The following is a 9839-nucleotide window of genomic DNA, read 5'->3' on the forward strand; positions in this document are numbered from 1 at the left end:
GGGGTCATCTCAAACTTAACGACTATGAAAGTGGATGTTTGTGGGCACCAGAAATTTGCCAATGCTTGCATCATGCCAGAATGGATGTTGATTTTGAGCAAGGGGAGTAGGCGACCAATTCTTGCTTTAACATACTGTTGGCCATTTTGATCGAGTCGGTCCCACCATGCCAGAAGCTCTTTTTTAGGAGTGGGGACAAATTGGACATCAGCTCTTCCCATCGTGTATAGAATGCAATCAACGGGTGGCCTAAAAAAACAAATCAAATGAATAAGTACGTTGGATAATAAAATGAAAAGGGACAGAATATATACCTTTCCTTGAACCATGGTAATCACAACGACATACACATGAGGAGTGAGGTTCGATTTCTATCTAGACTGGCTCAGCAAAATGAAATTAAAAGGGTGCCTGACCGTCGCAGACTCGCGTTGGTGTCAAGTCCTTTTAACCTCGGCCAAATCGAAAGAATATCTTATAGTCACGCGAATAGAGGCTAAAGATACTTCTTTACGATTTTTAGAAATAAATTTCGGGGAAAAAAAAGACAACCTCTACATCGCGGGCTCGCGTTCGAGGTCGTATCTTTCTTAACACCATCCTAAAATGTCCTATTGCGGCCCAGGTCCGGCAGCGTGATTGTGTATGCAATAGTGTAGTGCTAAATCATTAAGGCATGCATAACAATTTACAAACAATCAATTTGAACCTGCAAGAACAAATAACACCTTAATGTCAGGTTTATACCTGGAGTCCTTGCTGCCAAACAAAAATCATTTTGAACAGGATAAAATTTTTTTGGCCTAAGTCCACTTTTTTTTAAAAAATGCAAGTCCCCAAGCGGAGTCGCCAGTCTGTCGCGACCGAACTCCCGAGCCCTTTTTTTATCAAACATGCAAAAAAAGGGGGGCTCGCCTGGTACTTGCTAAGTCTAGATTTGGGACTTAACTCGGGCTCTCCCAAGCCCATACCATATCGCAACTTAGGGTTTAAGTTTCTTAACATGCAGGTGATTTATATCAAGGAGTCACCACTAATCGATTTGGGGTGGGCCGATTAGAAACCCAAATAGGGTGATGGGAGAATCACCCTATTCCTGCGAACGAGAAATTCACTGAATTAGGGGACTTGGTTACACTAGTTAGATAACTAATGCCCTTTCGGTACCTTTTTATCCTGTTCATTTCATGAAAACATTTGTCAGGCAATTTAGATTGATTTTAGGACCTTTCTCCTAACATGTGAGGTGATCAAGCGAGTACATAATCAGAAACGATTAGCAGTCAGGAATACAACAATACATGCAGCCTAAGGTTCTAACCTTAACTAAGTCAGATGACATTCAAAAACACAACAGCTCATGCAATTGTATTAAAAACATGCATAACAATACAACGGTAATAAAAACGAACATGCAAAATACTACCGCGCAACCTCAGGCTTGTCTAATTTAAAAAGACAAAAACTTACAAAATAATATCACATTAAACTAAAACAACAATAATATATCACATAAAAAAATTTTAAAAAATAAAATACGAAACCTTTTTTTTTAAAGGGAGGGAAAAAAGAAAAAAAAAATTAAATTTTTTTAATTTTTTTTAATTTTTTTAAATAAAAATAAAAATAAAAATAAAAAAGTAAGCGGATCCGGACCGGGTCGGAACCGACCCGGGACAACGAATCCGACCCGGTGCGTTGACTCGGGTCGGATCAGCTGAACCGAGTCGGTCGGACCGACCTGGGTCAACAGATCCGACCCGGGTCAACGGATTCGACCTGGTCATTGACCGGGTCGGGTCGGCTGAACCGGGTCAGGTCGAACCCGTGGGAGCAGCCGCCGGCGAAGCCAAAAACGGCCTCTCGCCGGCCGACCCAGACCGGCGCCGCCCCCAAATCGGCCTCCTGGGAGTAAAACCAAGCCTCTCCACCCACCGGGGTCACCGTCCGACCGCCATTCGCCAGCCGGCGACCAAAACGAAAACTGGTTTCATTGAGGACTTTTGTCAAGCAGATGGTGTGCGCGACCAAAAACGGCAAATCCTGACCTGTTCCGGCGAACCGGAGGATTCAGGCGACCCAACCTATCTTCGGTGAGGACACACGGACTGCGGGGGACAACGGTATGGGCCGGGACTCGCGTGAAACGGCCGGCGCAGGTCCCGGCCAAACCGAGCACAAAAACAGAGCAAAACAGAGCACCGGAGGTGGCTCACCGTTCGGCGACGCGACTAGATGTTTTCCGGCTGGTTTGCGGTCGACGGCGCAGCTGTGAGAACCTGCAGAAACTCGAATCTCCCTTCTTTCTCTCTCTTTTCTTTCTGATTCTCTCTCTGTTCTTTCTCTTCTCTCTGTCTCTGTTTTTTCTGAAAAATGGCCGACCGGCCCTCTCTCTCTCTCTGGCTATTTATAGCCGGCGACGACGGTGCCCCCCTGCTCCGTTACGTCTGCAATGACGACGGCCTGCACCGGCCTATTCTGGCGCGCGACTTTCGCGGCCATTTAGGCCGGTGCAAAGCAGGGGGGTCAGTTTAGTGAGGCGCAAAGAGGAACAGGGAGAAGAGAGGGTGGAGGGGATAAGGAAAGCCGGGACAACGGGGAGGACGGGACTGGCAATTAATGCCAGTCCCGTCGGCATGCTCACCCGACCCTGCTCTGGCCGGATAGCGACGCCAAGGAGCAGCGCCGCCGTGCATCACGCTGCCGTCGAGCACAGAGGCGAACAGGGGCGGCGAGAGCGACGGGGGGGAAGAAGGAAGGAGGAGGGTTGGGCCGGGCCAGGCCTAGCCGGCGTGGGGAGAAGGAGAAAAGGAGAAGAAGGCGAGCCGGGCTTGCGTGGGGGAAAAAACGAAAAGGAAAAGGGCGGGGGCCCGTGCGGGGGGAAAGAAAAAAGAAAAAGAAAAGGGCCGGGTCGGCCTGGCCTCGACCCGGCCTGACTCGAATTTTTTTTTTGATCTTTTTTAATTAATCTTCTCTAATAGACCCTATTAATGCAAAATGTGCCTAATTTCTATATGCAATGCATTTAAATTGAAATATTTTTGTTTTAGGAATTAAAGAAAATTAACTCCTAAATTTTGTGCAATTAATTTTGGGCAAATTAAAAATAGGTGTCAACACCCTCAATTTTTGGATAGGGTTAGATTAGAACCGTAGGATTAGGGGTATTTTGGTCAAAACCGCAGGATCGGCGACACGTGTCGCCCCTAGGCCACTTTATTTGACCAGCTGACCTTCTCTCTCTCTCCTCCCAGCCCCATTCGGCCAGCAGCTCCCCTAGAACAGCCCTCCCTCTCCCATTTTTTCTCTTGGTTTGGCTTGCCGGAGCTCGCCGACCCGGCCGCGAGCTTGCGCCGCCGACCGCGAAATCGACCACTGCGGCCAGCCTCGGCCTTGCCCCTGTCCAGACCCTTTCTCTCTCTATTTCTCTCTCTTTCTCCCTCTTTTTCTCTCTTTCCCGTCCAGCAAATAGGGCCGCCGGAGCTCCGATCGTCGTTCCATCGACACCCAGCCGTCCAGCCACGCTGTACGACGCCAACCATACCCGTCCGTACAGTGTCCGTACGGTCGGGTACTGTAGCGTCGTACGGTCGCCATCGTACGGCCGTCGCGCCGGCCACCGGCACCTCGCCGGCCACCGTTTTCCCCTTGTCCGTACAGTGTCCGTACGCGGCCGCGGGGGGGTGCACTGTTCACCGCCGTCCATACGGTCACTGTTCACGCCGTCCGTACGCCGTCGCCGGGAATTCCGCCGCCGGTTTCACTGTTCACCAGTGATCGGCCGCCGTTCCCCGTCGTCGTGACCTTGGATTAGGTAAGTAAAATTCCTAAACCCGGATTAGGATTGATAGTGCACTTTTCTGGACTGATTTAGGTATTATCGGTGTATAATTCGGACTGGATTGAGGACTGATTAGTGGAAATAAAATCCGAGGAATTTAGTGGGATTATTATGGACAATTATTGGGCCCGGATTGAGGAAATAGTGACTGTCCATATTTTTGAGGAATGTACCGGATTATAATGGACAGCAAGAATTATTAGCTGAATGGCCGGGATTACCTAGAATGATTGGCTGTTGATTGATTGATGATCAATTGTGTTTAATTGCGAAATGCTATATTGCGTGCTTGTGTGGCTGAATCGTGCGGAGTGTGATTGGCCAATTGATGGCTTGAATTGTGTATTTGGAATTTGGCCGCACGGTATTATTAGGCCAAGTAAGCACGTGGCTTGTGAATTAGGCACTATGGAATGACTTTGATTGAACTGTGTGCCTGTGTCTATGTTATGTGGATGCTCATGTTGCATTTCATGGCACGCATTATGAATACCGAGAATGAGACTTGTGATGAAATTGTGTGAAACTGCGTGCCTGTCATGAGCACGTGATCACCTAAAAGACCCTAATGCGTGTTACGCGGGATTCAGATAATAATGGGTTGTGTGATCACCTAAGGGCCTTCGGGTCGTGACCCTTCGGGTCGATGCCGTCCTCATGCACTTTGAAGCAGGACGATGCCCGGTACGTCCGAAAGACGACCATCCTCATGTACTTTGAAGCAGGCTCTGGTTCGTAAGGATATCAGTGTTGCGCCTCATGCACTTTGAAGCAGGCTAGAGACACTTGGCCAGATCGGTTGCTGCGCCTCATGCACTTTGAAGCAGGCTAGACGCATCGGGCCGTGAATATTGTCGACTCGAGTCGTAATAAATAATAAATCGGGCGATTGCCAGTGTGCCAGTGTGGGCCAGTGGGCCGGAAAATGCATATGACATGCTGACGACATTTGCATGCATAAGAATGCATGGATTAGCGTGCGAGTGTGTGAGACTTGGTGCAGGAGCATGTGTTTGGCATACGTGTGACTATGTGTGCCACGTATGTGCCGTGATTATTAGATGTTGAACTATCTAACCTGCAGGGTCAGAGACTTGTGTTATCATTGTTGTGTTATACTTTGAGTGTTTATTTCCGGTCAGGAGATTGCATGCTAGCCTAGCCTAGGTTTATGGGTTGAACTCACTGAGATTCGTCTCACGGTTGTGTAAACCGAAACATTTCAGACCCCCAACCGTAGAATGCCGAGGTCACCACCTCTTTCTGGGATACCGCATCGCATTCAGCGGTCGTTGAGCATGCACCCCTGTGGAGACGGAGCAGCAGATATGGAGTCAGAGGAGCAGTCGGATGAATCCTCGAAATCCTCAGATCCTGACTGGGATCCCTAAGAGCCCCCTAGCCACTTACCCTTTTGACTCAGTGGCTGTTGACTATTTGTACTGCTCGCTTTTGTTGTTTGATGGGTATTGTAAAAAGGTTTTCTATAGTAATGTAAGTATGTACCTATTTTCTGCTGTGATCGTGTTTATTGCTTGGCTATCCTTGGCTCGTATTTTATAATTGTCAGGGTTGTTTATTTAATTGCTTCCGCTTGTGCTTGTTCTCTGTTGGGCGTTGGGTCGGCGACGTTTCCTGGGACGTCGCACTGCAATCGACCAAGGTAGGGATGTTAACGCTTCGTAGGGTACGGGGCGTGACATCCACGAGGTTAAAAGGGTCGAACAATAGTTCCTTTGTAGAGAATTGCCAACTTCCAAAATCCTATAATCACTCACTAGCATTTCACCTTGACCAAAGTTGATAGGGTTTGATCTTTAAACGAAAAGAGAAATATTAATAAGAACTCTCACACTTACTTTGTGAAACGTTTTTGGTGACATTGTGAATAGTTCTTAATCGGTCCCCTTGCAGAAATTACATGCACATGTTTTGCTCAAATAAATCTTCAATTCCCTTACCTTTTCCTTTTCTTGTTTTCACCTAGCGAATTAGTTAATTGTCAAGAGATGGTGATAGAAGTTTTGATCCGTCACCGAAGATGTCGAGGTAAACATAGAATAACTAAGCTAAACACATCCATATGTAATAATATTAGACCTCGCCCAGGTCAATCACATAAACCCTTACATAGTCACACACACCCCTTCAAATGGTTATATGGGAATAAAACAAAAGTCTCTATCTCGCATTCGATTACTAGAACAACAACATTAGGTCTCAGATAAGCAAACTGGGAAAACACAAAGATAACATTTTGAGAAGCAACTACAATGCAAGGGTCTTTTATTACCTACTAGGGTATTTATGAATTTAGAATTAGCCACTTCGGTGAGCCATCATCTCGAGAAAGTCCAGCTCCTTAATCTCCTGACGTCGATGGTCATTATGGTGTTGATGGCGACGGTGGTGGTGGCGATCACCATCCATCTCCAAGCTCATCTCCAAGTCCAACTCAGGTTCACCATCAAATCTCTCTTCACTCCCATTACCACCGTCTTCACTGAGCACCTGATGATAATGATGGTCATTCACCTGATAAAGCCCAAGATTCCCATTCCCATTCCCATCAACCATCGGAAAACCAAAGTAACTGCTGTCTGGCCTCTGAGCAGGTGGTAGCGGCGGCTGGTGGTGGTGGCGGTGATCCGGCGCCTGCTGGGGGCGGTTGGTCGCTCCAGGCTGCATGTCCGAGCCACGGGAAATGGCTGCCGCCGACAAAGACAACGATAGCTTCTTGGTCTGGTGGTGATAGTGCTCGCGACCACAAGTCGGTGCCGACTGTTTCGGACAAGATGGAGTGGTGACACTCCTGATATAATTTTGCAGGAGGTTGGAGTTGTTGTAGGAAAGTAAGTCGCGCTTAGAGAATTACATGCGCTTGGTAGCATTCCAGTGGTTCTTAATTGTGTTTTCAGTCCTTCCAAGCAATCTCTTGGCTATCTCGGCCCATTTGTTCCCAATCTGTTTGTGTGCCTGAATCAGGATCTTGTCTTCTTCGATGCTCCACGAGTCCTTCTGCTAAGAAAATGATGAGAACCCAACGAAGAAGAAATAGAAGAAAAAAAGAGGAGAAGAGATAGAAAAACTTATTCTAGGGTTTTGTGAGTTTGGGTCTTTGGCGAAGTCCTTAATTTTATAGTGGATCAAGATTACACTTCATTAAGACAATCAATAGTAATTTGATTTTCAATTTTAATTGATCAAATAGATTACAATATGTGTATTTACATGCAAGTGTAAAATGTTTATTTTTATATATAAAGGTGAAGTTTCTTTGAGGGAAAAAACGAGGAAAATTCATAATGAATGCATTTACACCCTTTTAATATAATTATGGATCTTATTCATGTAAGGCTTAATTGTGATATATTCCTAATTTTTTGGGGTGATTTAATAGGTATATGTTGTGTGTTAAATGGAAGAATTTGGAGTTCATGAAATGGATTTAACCTTTTGTTTTGTTCTTAATTAGCTGCTGAGCTAAGGCATGGAAGTGCATGAAGGGTTCATGCAATTTGGTCACCACTGGAAGTTAGAAAAAAACAACATTTATGATTAATAAGAATCAAAGCATCTTTTGGGATTTTTACAGCCCTGCTTATAAGCTTATAAGGTATGGTTTCCGAAAAATCCGATCCGCATGGGCACTTGTCGCCATGCATGCTTGTGAGTTGTTGCATATGGACTAAACGACGTAGGATAAGTAGCGTATTGGCAAACTTGAAGAAGTAAGTCAGCCAAAAACTTAATAACGACAAAAAAAAAGGGATAGAGTCACGAGTTCCACACACTAGACGACACGCGTCGGTAAAGATAAGGAAATAAAGTCATATCTCCGTGGAAAGGTAATAAAAGAAATACATATACTCAATAATGGTGTGTATGAATGGTGTGATTATGGCATGAATTTATGATAAATCATGATGGAAAATCACAATGAGTGTTGAATGCTCATGTCCTTTAATCTATATGCATATCATATATCCATCTCTAGATATACTTCCCATGTATGCAATTCACTTATCAAATCTAACTGCGATTCTTTTTATGAATACAAGACTAAATGAGTAGGATGGTCAATGTAAATTCATATAATGGAAGGTATAATGGAGGTAGAGTCTAAAGTAAGAACAAATTATGGACAAGAAAAAACAAATTTTTAAAGGAAAAATGGGGAAAAAAACCTTGATATCAGGCCTAAGATGGTTATGCCATCTCCCTACATTGTTTTCCAACTCTTCCGTCGAGCATCTAGGCAATTTGAGCTCACCTTTTCGTTCTATGCATCTCAACCAACATCGTCAAGCGACTGCAGAAAAGAGAGGACAGAGAGTTGCGTTTAAGGCTTCGTTTGTTTTGCACAAAATAAATTATTCGGAAAATATTTTCCTAAAAATAGTCATTTGTATCACTCGAAATAATTTGCCAATCAAATTATTTTCATTATCGACAACAATTTATGTCTAAGCATTTTCGTGGATAGTGAAATATTTTTCATTAATTCATTTTTGTAAGCAATATAAATGATCAATTTTAGGAAAATATTTTTCATTATTCATTTTCTGTGAAACAAACGGAGCCTAAATGAGAAAGTGAAGGATTACTGGATAGGTTTGACAGAATGGGGAAATGTTTAAGACTAATTAGCATTCCAGAAGTACATAAATATTGCAATATGAAAAGAACCAAAGAGGAGGATTGAATGCTGGATTTCTTTCCGAAATTAGGGACCTCTTCAAAAGCTAATGAGTCATTAATGTTTGACTCTTTTATGCAAAAAGCGAGAGAAAAGAGACATATGGGATGACTTCCCCCTCTTATGTTTGATCAAATAAAAGGAATGCATTGAATATCGAAGAATAATTCAAGTACTAAATTGAACAAGTCAAAACGGTAAAAATGACATTGCACATTTGGATCGAAATTTATGGGCTACCAATATCATTTCATATATGATAAATGTTCTTTTCTTGGTCGTACGATGCGACTTCTAATACTGCAAAGAAGTTCGCCATGATTCTTCCAAGTTTCAAACTGCTGAAAACTTTTAGCATTGCATCAATGAAACTCATGCAAAGTGCCATGGCATATTTGGTGTTCGACAAAGGGCTAAAATCAGGATAAACTCCTCAATAGAGATCCTGTCCTTTTGCGGTTCATGTTGCGAAAAATAAGGAGCAAAGCCTAATGCCATGACATCATAGCTAACGCCAAAGCACTAAATATTTCATAACTGGTTAAACGTTATGGTTCAGATATCGCGTGGATAATCGGCAAATATCAATTCATATGGAAAAGAAAAATTGAATGACCCTCAATTCTTTTTTCTTCTAAATCAGCTAGGGTCGCCATGTTCGCTAAATCAAAAGGTCGCGAATGAGATAACTCTTCGGACGCTTTAGTTATTGTAAGCCATAGATTGAAAAGCGGAGGAAGACCCTTTAACCCACTCGGTGCCTCCATTTTTTCTCAATAAGGATTGATGTTTGGGATGAATGTAGCACCAGATAAAAGACAGCAATGGAGAGGCGAAGGATCCCTTACAATAAAAATTCATAACCGATACAGCATGTAGGTTTCAGCAGCACTGAGAATTAGAGTTTTCGGTTTCATGCAAAAAGTAGCAAACGGCAATCACAAACAATATAATATTCCCCACCCAATCACCGAATGGAGACTTTCAGCTCAAGCCACAGCAGTTCCAAAACCGCAAAACCGCTTAAAAAGAACATCGCATCTAGTATAATTTCTAGTGAAGTGCTTCATTTGCCATAATTCAGTTAAGCATTTTGCATTGGAATCCCCCTGCAGGTACTACAATGCAGCATTCACAAAAATCGTTCCATCCACTGCGGACAAAGATGCAAAGAAAACCATTTCTAGGAGATCATGGGTCAAGCATCTTAGATCCTGTAATTCTAGGGAAACCAAGTTTCCCTTTACGGCTTCCCCTATCTGGCCCGACCTCAGAAAGAATGAGGGGATCTTCAGCTGC

The 9839-nt window shown here is 43.9% G+C and overlaps 1 long non-coding RNA gene across 1 annotated transcript in view; it reads right to left on the minus strand.

Annotated features, from left to right (window-relative positions):
- The window catches only part of LOC130138769 (uncharacterized), a 45744-nt gene extending 36133 nt beyond the window's left edge, over positions 1–9611 (minus strand). The window contains exon 1 of the long non-coding RNA XR_008817071.1: positions 9523–9611. This is a non-coding gene — a long non-coding RNA (uncharacterized LOC130138769). The remainder of the gene's footprint in view (positions 1–9522) is intronic.
- Positions 9612–9839: the final 228 nt, after the last annotated feature.

This window comes from Syzygium oleosum, unplaced genomic scaffold, assembly GCF_021117445.2.
Source record: "Syzygium oleosum isolate NSW1041296 unplaced genomic scaffold, Sole_v2.1 Sole_v2.08, whole genome shotgun sequence".
In the NCBI taxonomy this organism is placed as follows: Eukaryota; Viridiplantae; Streptophyta; class Magnoliopsida; order Myrtales; family Myrtaceae; genus Syzygium; species Syzygium oleosum.